At 31.9% G+C, this 12,785-nt stretch overlaps 1 pseudogene; it reads right to left on the bottom strand.

The window, feature by feature from the left end:
- Window positions 1–418: 418 nt before the first annotated feature.
- Window positions 419–745, bottom strand: LOC147410408 (protein ELF4-LIKE 3 pseudogene; annotated as a pseudogene).
- Window positions 746–12,785: the final 12,040 nt, after the last annotated feature.

The raw sequence follows: 12,785 nt of genomic DNA, 5'->3' as shown, positions 1-12,785 counted from the left end.
AACCCCAAAAAGGTTCTTTAATATCTTTTTCACAATTAACCAAAGAAATCTAAATTAAATTCATCAAACAATCAAGTATTTCATCATCATCTAGGCCTTAACCCAAGCTTTTGTCTTCAAGATTGAGGAGTTGAGAAGGAAAAAAAAAAATCTTTAATTTCTAATTCAACAGAACTAATCTTAGAACATAAGAAACATTAAAATAGGAGATTTGGTGATACAAACAAAGCTTAATTTCAATGAAACTAAAACACAATTACATAGAATTACAATGCAAGAGATCTCGAACTGTTATTTCTAATGAGAATTGAGGCAAGAAGGCAAACCCGAAAGCTTCGATATATCGATACAATACCATAAATTCCTTCCTTCCCAATGTATTAAATTATCGATACAGATCGATCCTCTATTCGAACAACTACCCCGGCCTAATTCTCTTCTGGCCAGACTTCCCACCAGAATCACCCTCAGATGAACCCTCCATGGATTTGGTGAATGAGCTAGAAAGATCGGCATAGAGATCGACAACCCTTCTGATATTGTTGTTGAGTTCTCTAATCAGACCCACATTTCGGCTTAGGTTGTCGGGGATTTTGGATTCATGATTTTGGTTAATTTCATTGATTAGAACTCTGTTCTGATCTAAGATATTTTGAACTTGACCAAAGTTCTTTTGAAACGTTTGTAGAACCTTGTGATCTAATTGGGTACCATTGCCAAGTCCTGAGAATATATCCCCATCCATGTTTAGTCAAAATTCATTCAAATTCAAAGCTAATCCTGCATCAAAAACAGAAGAAAATTAAGATGAGTTAAACACAACAAGGGCTCACAAGGACACGGACACAAGGTTGGTTATAATTAAAAAAATAAATAAATAAAGTGGGTATCCATCATCTTATCTTATATCCAAATAGGAAAAAAAATAGAAAAATGTAAGACATTTTATTATGAGACAAGGTATCAAGGAGAAATCATGGCTTCTCTGGTATGACAAAGATGGGATTTTATTTATTTTTTTGAACAAATTATAAAGACAAACTCATTTTCCATAAAAAGTGAACCTTTTTTCCCTATAAAGATCTGATTTTTAACGAAGAATCTCATCATCCAAAGAAACCAAAAAAAATTATTATTTTTTATTTTTTAAAGGAGTCAATGCTATAGAACAAATGAGAGAAAAGGGTACTTAAAACTGCAAAAGAAAAGACAGAAAAAAAAAATTTCAAGATAAAAAGAGAGAATAAAAAAGAAAAAGAGAAGTTAAACCCAGCAAAAAAGTTAGGGTTTTGATTCTGAAGTTGCAGGAAAAAAAAGGACGAAATTAGTAAACTAAATATTGAAAGAGTACATGAAAGAAAGTATGAAACCTTTGCAATTGCAGAGTAAGAAATTTCTTGAAATGGAAAAACTAAATAAACCAATAAAAGAGGGAACTCAAATAATTAGAAAACAAAGCAGAATCTTTTATTTGAGAAGTTTAAGGAGATCTCCTTGAAAAAAAAAATGGAAATCTTGTCTGAATTAAACTCAAAAAAAATACCCATTTGAAAATTATATTAAAAATGATTAATCATGGTTTTATTCGAACAAATAGGACGATTTACACCAACTTAAAGATTCAGAAAAAAAAAAAATAATAATAATATATATCTTTTATTGTGTTTTTTGGTTTGTTAGCTAACCTTGAAAATTTCTGGAACATCTATAGTGCGAGAAAGACGAGAAAATCCTGCAGAAGAGTCGAAGAGATCTGCAATTTTAATCGAATCTCCGATTAAGGTACAGAGAGGGTAAGAGAAATCAGAAACAAAAAACATGGAGAGAGAGAAGCTGTAAGAGAATAAGTAGATTTGACAGTCACGCTCCTCTCTCTCTCTCTCTCTCTCCTATTTTTATTTTTATTTATTTTTAGCTCATCTGTAACAAATATCTAGTGTTGTTCACTTACATGGGACTAGTGTGATACGGTCACGTTAGTATTCCCACGTGGCACATTATAAGACCTACCAAAAATAGAGTTGCTATTGGCACCCCAACTCTCACTTATTACACTCCAATGAAAATAATGAAAATATATTTTCCCCCTAAGAATAACGCTAAAGTAACCTCAAGATTGTATCTCATATTGGACATCCTGACGTGAAAGTGTGTAGGAACTATAGATGTTTTTCATCAAGATATAAGTCAAGAAGAATCTATGATTCCTACACACTTTTACGTCAAGATGTGCGATACGAGGTACAATCTTGAGGTCACTCCAACACGACTCTTTCCCAAAACGTGTGTTACTTATGTCCAAATTTTGATTTCGATATACTGTCCATTTTAATTTCCTAAGCATGTATTTCGAGTGAATTCATCACTTTTATGATAAATGAATTCACTGGTATATCTATGAATTCATAGATATTAAAAGTGACAAACTCACGGGTTCGCAGGTTATAAAAATGACGAATGAATTTATGTTTTGGAAATTAAAATGATTAATTTATCAAAAGTTAGAATTTTATCATATATTCAATGCACAAATGGAGATACACCCTAAAGAAAATAAGTAAATGGTTGAGACTAAGTAAAAGTTCGGTGCCAATTGAAGCTCTCTCATTTTTATTTTTATTTTGCTAGATTTCTATATATTTTTAGTTTAAGATTTTACATGGTCTAATCATAATTGTAAACAACTATTGAAATTATTTGAACAAGTGTAATAATGTTTTGTAATGTTGAGATAATTATTTGAGTCAAACCTTTGTAAAGTTTGAATGGTCTATTTTAATCTTTAATTTGTATGTCATAAATAATTTAAGAAATTGGGGTGTAATAAGTAAAAGTTGAGGAATCAATAGCAACAATCAAAAAAAAAAAAAATTATGGATGATTCTTAACCCTTAGATTTGAATTTTTTTTATTTTTTGTTGCACACCCCATTAGGGATGAAAGTCATGAGACTAGTGCATATAATTGCACGTCCCAACTCCAATAAAGTTTTCCAATGTCTAACATAGTAAGTCAAGAGGACACCCAATTTCGAGTAATGAACCAAAGAAAACAAACTATTATTACTAGTTGTGGAGGTAAAAAATGATGGATAAGGTGTTAGAGAAAAGGTAATGATGATGATCATCATAAGAGGGAAGATGATGGTTCCTCAGATCAAAAGGGAAATCCCCCAACAAGAGAAAATGTTATTTTTAAGAGAAAGGAGAGGAGAGCTCAAATTAGGGTTCCAGACCTTTTCTTCGTTGCCCAAGATTATTATTTATAGAAAAACTCTCTTGACCTTAGTATTTTATTATAGATTAATTAAGACTAAGTAAATATCCTTATAATTCATTTTGTATCATCTACACTAGTTTTATCATTGACCCAACCCAATTGGATTTGAATTTTTTTCATATGCTTAATTCTCGATACAAAATAAAATAATATTTCTATGTTTTAATTCTCCTACAAATAATAAAATGTGCAATCTTAAGAGTCCATAATTTTGAAATATCTTTTTTAATTTCTTTTGTCTTCAACAAAATATGTATGAGACACTTCCCTTGGGGTCAATAATCAGATTCTAAAATCTAAAATTGGACAAACCCAAAATATTTTGTTACATTGAGTTTAGAAAACTAATTTTAGAAGAAGCGTGATACTGTGATACTCTCCTCTGATAAACACCCCCCCCCCCCAATACACAAGAAAAGATTTATGATTTTGTGTATCTCGATAAAAATGATCTATGGTTCCATAATGGAGGCATTTGTCAAAGCGGGACGTCATATTATCATGACTCATCTTAAAAGTACGGACAAGAATTAGATTCTAAAATCTAGAATTATCGGAGAATGATGTCATACTTTTCTAGAGATTCTCATGAACACTTCCCGAGGAAAATCTTCATATTTTTAGCTACCCTTCTTGAAGATTCCCAATTTCGCAGCTCTCGAGGATAATCTAAAGTTTTATAACTATGGAAGAGGACTCATCAGGTATGAGTGAGTCACATTCGTTCATTTCCTCCTAGTCATGCGGATCCTCAACTGTGGGCAGAGCAACCAAAGTTACGAAAATATTCCTAAAATATTTCTTAAACTCAAGTACATCCAATAACATAAAGACACGTGTCTACTAGGCTCCGCAGATCTTAAGGCTCGTGTCCGAGTCTACGGTTTCCGAAGCTCAACCAAAAGTGCTGCAGCTTTTGTTCCCTACGTGGGCCCCACTATCAGGCTTCAGCCAATCAAAACATAGAAGCTTGTACTCGACGAAACCTATCGGCTTTCGGCATTCCACCTGGGCAGATATTTTTGCCCAGTACTTTACCTAAATACATCAAATTATTGATTTAATTACAATAAGACCCTTCTCATTTGGCCACAATAATCATAGAAATCTAAAAGTCAATAAATATTCAATAATAAATCTATGAATCTATATGAGGTGTCCCCCACACCTTTTTTGTCCTTATTGTGTGAAAACTGCTTCAGAAAATAGGGCCCACCATCTTAGCGGGTCCAACAAGAATATTGTTAGGTAACATTTCCTTTTTCTGTCCAATGGACACGTGTCAGTCGATACTATTATTCCAGATCACTATGATTCATTGATTGACTAATAATAAAATAAATGGATTAAATTAAATTTTATAAATTATGATAAACATTATGACTAGTTTAAATTGGATGAAATTTTCAAAAATTAAGGATAAAATACCAATAATATTCTGCTAAGATCAAATGAGTAAAGTGTATAAATAAATATTGAAAAGCAAGGGAGGAAGAAGGTAAGCTAGATTAGCTAATTATTTGACTTTTATTATTAGTTTGAGCATCAAAATGAAATCGAGCAATATCATCTGATGTGGTGTAATATTGTCTGATGTGGTGCTCGAGTCTAAACGAGTGCGAATTTTTTTTTCCCTACATAATGAGTATAAGGAAAGATCTTGTCGTCCGTTATGGTGTGGTCATAATGGATAGAAGGACCGTTACGACTATTATAGGGGTATTGTGAGCCCATCATTCTAATGGGTCCTTTGAACATTTAACAGGAACTACTGGCGAGGTTATTGGATATTAATTATCATCATCATAAAATCCCTAACCCCATATATCTTGGGGGTTGGGTTAGGTTAATAAATCATGTTTCTTTTGTTGATTCAAATATTTTCATATCCTCTCTCCCATCTTGAAAATTTTCATTGATTAAGCATTGATAGGATGATTGTTGAGGATTTAATGGTTATCTTTCTTGAGGTGCTCGGCTTGCTCTAACGGTTAGCCTACATGCCATAGAGTTGGCCCATCAACTTGTTAATTATATAGGTAAATTACTTAAAGGACCTTAGCGAAGGAATTTTTTTCTAATTAGTCCCTAAGTTTTAGGCCTTCTCTTAATAATAGTTCATTAGTAAAAATTATTTCTAATCAATTCCTTAACCCCACTCCATACATCTCTTATAGTTGAAATGTCAAAATTTTCCTTTCATTCTAGTTCACCATTTTCATTACAAAATTGGATTTTCGGCATCCTAGTCGAGTTTCGGAAACTCCATTTCGATGGAAAGAATTTGAGGAGGAAAAAGAAGTCATTTTCAAGCATTTTGAAGATGTATATAAAAAGTTAGGATTTTTTTTTTTTTTCAATTTTTAACCTTCGTTTTTTGATGAAAATAAATCAAGGATGGTTCTTTTGGTTTGAAATCAACTATACAAGTTGTGATGTCAAGTTTTTAGTCGATCTTTCGATGTATTTTAGTCGAAAAAACTCAAAACACAAAAATGGGTGGGTTTACCAACGTCGAACTCACAACTTTTTATCTTTGGATTCAACATTTTTATTGTCGAGTTCAACATTTTTAAAAAATTGTCGAACTTAACAATAAAAATTGGTGAGCTCAACATTAAATAAAATTGGTGAGTTTGACAATAAATACAAATTGGTGAGCTCAACAATAAATAAAACTAGTGAGTTCGACAATAAATAAAAATTGAGGAACTGAACAATAAAAATGTTGAACTCAATAATAATAAAAAAATTGGTGAGCTCGATACTATAATTTTTTTAAAATCTTGGCTTCGTTCTTCATTTTTTGTTTTAAATTGCCAAAATAGATAATAATAGAAAAATACATCTAAATTAATGTTCAAAATTAGAGTATACCATTTTCATTCATCATTCACGATAAAAAATTGCCGGGCATGATTGGAATCACGGTTGGAAAATCTAAGTTTGTGAAGAAGATTAAATAAGGGTAATTTAGGTATTTCAAAAATAACATAACTTGAGATGTCAGTTGAGGGACCATTAAGAAAAGAAAATTTTACTACATGGACTACCAAGCAATCACTCAAAATTAGGGATTAATTAGAAAGAAATCCCTCTGTATGGGTCTTTTAAGTAATTTTCCCTAATATTATTGAACATGATAGGGTATCTCATTGCCTAGCGCTAGGGGAGTATCATATTTGTGGAGTTTTTTTTAGGCTTCTACTCTTTGAGATGAAAATTATCTTTTGATTTGAAGAGCTTCCTCTTTAGTTGGGGATGACTTGGTTGGCCTCCTTTGATCTGATGGTTGGCTTGATCTTGATCTAGCGAGTCCTTCCTCTTTAAGATGGTGATTTAACTCTCTTATGCTCATTTCTAATCTTTGAGATGATAGAAAGTAGAAGGAATAATGATTGAGGCCCCGATATGGTGTCTATCAACGATCCTCTAAAGATTTAGTGTGTACTCAGTTAAAATGAAATGAATGAAGGAGAAGATAAATAGTAGACTTGCAGAGTGATTTTTTTACTTGTAGAGTTCCAACCAAACACCCCTTTCTCAATTTGGTAGGTAACTTTTTATAAACAAAATCTAGAGATACATAACACCACAAAGTTGGCCCAGGTTTTAGATGAGTTATTTAGTTGAGGTGTACTTGAGTATTTTGGAAGACGGATCTATCACTTGTTAATAAGACTTGAACCTAATGTGTAAATGTTGCAAGTTATTAATGCAAAGTAAAAAAGATCTCTGACGCGTGGTTCCCATCAGTTTGATAAGATCTTTCTTGTATTTATCCATATGATAGGACTGTTCGAACTTAGATACTTTCTTGGGGTCGTTTATGTGTTATGGGTATGATGGATACGAGTTAGGGGTCTGAAAAAAAATGAACTAAAAAACGATATTGATTTTAGATCAAGAATGAGTAAGGTATCGAATATGAGCTCAGGTCAAATATGTGACATTATTCAATTGTGAATTGTTTAACATATGTTTTTAAATGAGTCCTGGAGCTTGGGTTCCACCTTTCTTGTGAAGTTAGCTTTGTACCTTGGGGGTGGACGAGTCAAGGTATATCACACATCCCATTTTGATAAGTTATTTGTATTTTGTTACTAATGATAGACTTGGTGTATGAAAGAACGTTTATCTCTTTTAGGTCTGTCTTGGCTAGTTATGAATTTTGAGTCTGAGGTTTGACTGATCTGGTTGTTTCCTTCCAATCGGCTGTAGTTTGTCTTTCTACACTTGTCAACCTAAGGTCTTACCATACTCTATTTTGGGTGATCTTGATTGGTATCGAACTTATACTCAATGTATGCGATATAGGTTTAATTCCTTCCTTGTTATTCTATGGCTCTGCTAAGGTGCTGAATTCCGTACCTTCAACTCTAATCTCGGCTTGCAACTGCCAAATGGTTCATGTCTTAATACCTTGGAATAAGAACATTGGCCCTTTGATACTTTTGATGAGATGTCCATGCCTCTGATGCTCAGCTTAAATTGTGTTTCGTACTCTTTATGGCAAAGTGCAAACCACTACTTTTTTTTTTTACTATAATGCACTCGACCCAGGGTGTAGAGTTCAATGCCTTCCTATTTATTGACCTGATTTAAAACTAACTCATAACTCTAAGTGGAGCCCCCTTTCGTCTCTTTATGACACGTGTCATTATCATGTTGCGTAACAAAATGGTCTCCACAATATTGCAATCAATGCAATCCAGGATGAAAGGATTCCAAAGGCATTTTGATCGTATGAAAATTTTCCTTCAAGTTGAATTTAGAATGTTTGCTTTCTCCAATTCAAACAGATTCACATGACTATTGACTAGTAAGGATCACTAGGCCTACAAGAAGAAGTTTTGATCGTAACATTTATGGATCAAAAAAATAAAACTTTCTTTGATACAAAAATAAAAATACTTCGTGTAAAAATTCATATGTATTCATGATTCTAACTTGATTCTGGTTAAGAACTTTAGTAATTGCTAGTAAGGACCACCTTCCCTGCAAGAAGTAGAGATAAATGCTTACTAAGCTACACAGAAAAATAACAAAGTATCACATATTATTTAAAGACAATATTTGATATTTTTCCTACCTATCTTTACATGTAATTAGAGTAAAAAGAGCATGATACAATCATATAGACAAAAAACTCGAATTTTCAAATGTTGCAATTTAATTCGTTGTTTTTTTTTTCTTGATGAATTTGACTTACCCTTAAAGTTTTGAAATTTTCATACTTTTGTTATGTTTAATATATTTTCCAAAGAGGTAATTAAAAGAAGAGAATAATCATTCGATGATAACCATCTATTTCATATGGATGAGTGTAAAATGAATCTCTGACGACAATACAAGCTTCGTTAATGTGACAATATTCGAGTAAAATCATCAACACACACACAACCTTTAAACTACTACATTTATTTAACACTAAAGTTTATTGCATATTTTCTTTCGTCTATTTTATATATCAAATAGATGAATGTATACACTATGAAAGATAAATTTGAAAATAAATGCATTCGAGAAAATATAGGAATAATTCCAAGAGGTAATAAAATTAGGGAAAGTTGGTTGGCATGGTTTGGACCTCGGTTACCAGATTCACTTTTGAAGAATCCAACTGGGAACCGATTCGTGAAAAGCAGCGAACCTTACAAACGTCAATGTTTTATCATGTTTTTTGTACACCCCCTCCATATTTTAATGATATTTGAGACATATGCCTAAACTTTCAAACTAATTGCATGCCCCTTTGAGCTTAATCTATACTAATAGACTGATGAAAATTGACTAAGGGTATGTTTGATTACACATGGAAAATAGGGTGAAAAATCACTTTTCATGGAAAATGACATTTTTCAAGTGTTTGATTGCACATGGAAATGGAAATTCATTTTCTCACCCCAATCAAAAAGTCTACCAAAACATGAATTTCACTTTCCTAGCCATATGGGTGGGAAAGTGAAATTCACCCATATTTTTCATCTCCAATTCTTCCCCACTCATATCTTCTTCTTTCCTACCACTACCACCACCATTACACTAACCTCGTCGTCATCGTCATCACAATCTTCGTCTCTATCATCACCATCTCCGGTCACCTTCTCTCTTTCTCTTTCTCTCTTCTTCTCTTTCTTCTCCATCCCTCACCTCCTCCGTCACCGTCACCGCCACCACCACCACGTTTTCCCCCCATCTTCCTCATCATCTTCTTTCTCATTACCTCCATTTTCGCCACCATCACCATCATGTTTTCCCTTCTTCTTTCTCACTTACCTCTACCACCACCATTGCCGTCGCTGTCGCTGCCACCACCACCACTATCTCCGTCACTGTCGCTGTTGTTGCCGCCACGTCCTCCCCCCTCCCTCTTCCTCTTCATCTTCTCTTCTTCTTTTTTTTCATATTTTTTTCATGATTTTATCCAAGTAAAATCAAACAATGGAATTTGATTTTCCAACCCTACTTATTTTCCACCACTATTTTTTTTATGGATCTCAAATTCCATAGAAAGTCACTTTCTATGCAATCAAACATGCCCTCAATACCTTCATCTTCAACCTATAAATAAAAATAAAAAAAATCAGATTTTTTCTACCCAAGATATATCATCTACAACATATTTTTTTATCCTACTCATCACTTCAACCTTCAAAGACCCTTATCTATGTCTACCCTTAGGAACCGGAATCATTTTTGATTGACTAACAGCAAATTGCGAACCCGAATTCAAATTAAGCAAATGCACAAATCAGGTAACATAGGTTTGGATTTATTCAATAAAAGCTAATTACATTCTCAGTTAGAAGAATTATTCAAGTTAAACTTCTAAAAGACTAAGAGCAAGACTCAAAAGAACTTGGGTGGAGACAGTGAAAAGAGATATGAACTCACTCAATAATAGAAGTCAACAATAACCTCACCCAAATATTGGATTATTAATCTCTTGTATGCTTACACCAGACACTCTTAGTTTTACCATATATATAGGCACTCTTGGGTTAACATATAGAAAAAAAAAATCTCTCTTTGCAAGTTATCAATTTTAATAAAAACCAATAAAACATGGAAGTAAAGAATTTTGAAATCAACCTAACCCCATAATTAAAATTAAAAACCTTCGAAACAAGAATAACAAGCTTCCAAGTTAAAATATAATAATTTTAACAGATAAAATCAACTTTTGATGAAGAAATATTTGGATAGTAAAATCTAAAAAAGAAAATAATTGATGGATAATTCTCAATTTAGTTGAAACAATTTTGTAACTAAATGCAAAAAATAATATTGTTTAGTATACTGCAAAACTTTGCAAAAACAACATTTTCTAGGCGCTTGATTCCACATGTACAAATGGATCAATGCAAAATCTCACAAGTTCCTACAATATTGAGGGATAAAACAAGATAAAAATTTGCAAGACTTTTCGACTTGCAAAACTTTTCCATATAACATGATTGAAAACAAGACCTTCTAGGCACCTTCTTCCAGTCTCTCCCTCCTTAATTTTGTCTCATTGATCATAGTTGCAAGCAAACTCAATTTCCCTAGGTTTGGATAATAGGGATGCAACTTGGGCAGGCCAAATCCGAACCCGATGGGTTCAACTGAACTTGTGTCAGGTTTGCACATAATTAGTGAAGGTTTGGGCCTGTGTTTGGGCAATTATTTTTTTACTGAACTAAACCAAGTTGAGTTCAAGCATAGACATTTGGTTGCCAAACCCAAACTTAATAAGATTATAATTTTAAAATATTTTTAAATATCTTTGCTTATTTCTCATTCATAATGCACATTTAAAACTTTAATTAATCATCATCGTCTTTTTTCTTAACTTTTGCTTATAATTTTATGTATGTGAATTTGAAATATATTTTTAGGATAAATAATTTTAAATTTCAAATTTTTTTTTCTATATCACTTATCTGTATATAACTTATTATTATTACTAAATTATCTAATATTAATGAGGAGTGAGCCAACTGACTAACCAAATTGGGGCTGAGCATTTCATGCCCGTGATCGGGTTGGGTGCAGGAATGGGTTGGTGTTTGTCTAAGAGTCTGACTAGCTTTCCTAAGTTAGTAAGGATTTCACCCTTACTAAGGGTCCATCCAAAAACACGACTTGATTCTGCATGGTTGTAAATGACAAAATTGTATGAATTTTGAAAGAAAAATAATCTAAAAAAAAGTTATTTTTCACTATTTATATCAATTTTAAGTTTGAGAGTCACGTGAAGTTCAATAGCCATCCATTTTCAAAACGTTGGATTAAGCTCAAAATAAATTATTTTTTTCAATGAAACTTAGAGGGTTGTGATGTTGGATTGCTCCATTTGGGCAAAAAGAACCTTAGTAAGGCTTACAATCTTTACTTGGTAAGGAAAATGTTTATCTTTGTTAAATGTGGGCTAGGGATGGTTTGATCCCCAACACAACCCGTGTCAAGTTGCAGTCCTATTGGAAAACCACACCTAAGTGAGAACTAGGGTTGCAACCTGGGTGGGTTGGCCTGAACTCAACCTGATTGATGGGCGAGCATGGGCTAAGTTATGTTAAAAAACGAGTTGAGACTAGGTTAGAATATCTCAACTCGACTCAACTTGAACTTGATGCCTATATACTAATATACAAATATTTTATAGTAATTATATATTTTTTAATTTCATCTTATTATTATGGATTGTGGAAAATTGTATATTATTAATGTAGACTTTGAGTAAGTATGATTTGTCTAAATATTTCTCAAATGATGGATTTGGAGGTTGTATGTAATTTATTTATTAGTTATTTTGTTTTTGATATTGTATTTTTTTTAAAGATATAAATTTTGTTTATTAATTAAAATGAAATTAAGGATATTCAATGAGTCAACCTATAACGCCATGAAATTTTATTATATATATCGAGGAATTAAGTCAACTATATTGACCTATTTTTTTATTTAGTTTTAAAAAAATATATTAAAAATAAATTGTGATATTGTCAATCTAAAATAAGGATTTGTTAGAAAGAGAATTTGACAAGTAAAATATACAATTCGTAGAACCTTACCATGATTATAATTGAAGAATTATAACATTTATTCAAAATAGATAAAATTCAAAATTTTATAGGAAACTCTTTTGATTAAACAGACATTACCATTGAGTTCAAAAGCATCAAAAAACATAGTTTACATGTCAACATGCTTAAATCCAAGTTTAATATGATCAGTTATCAAAATAGTAATTTTATCAAAAAAAATTGGGACGTAAGGAGTATTTTGATCAATAAAGAAAAATCGGTGAAGAATTTCAAAAATTCAAAATTTATAATTTGAATTGGTCTAATGTGACGAACATAACGGAGAAAAAAATATATGAAAAAAAAATATATTATTATTTAATTATTACAAATATTATAATTATTATTAAAATATTATAATAAATATTTAAAAAAAAATTTGAGTTTAAGTGTAATTATTTATATAAGAGGGATTGATTTAAAATTATTGAAGTG

Source organism: Akebia trifoliata, chromosome 1, assembly GCF_017979445.1.
Source record: "Akebia trifoliata isolate Shusen 1 chromosome 1, ASM1797944v1, whole genome shotgun sequence".
Classification (NCBI taxonomy): Eukaryota; Viridiplantae; Streptophyta; class Magnoliopsida; order Ranunculales; family Lardizabalaceae; genus Akebia; species Akebia trifoliata.
The sequence above is the reverse complement of the archived record's forward strand: the minus strand, read 5'-3'. Positions and strand labels throughout refer to the sequence as shown.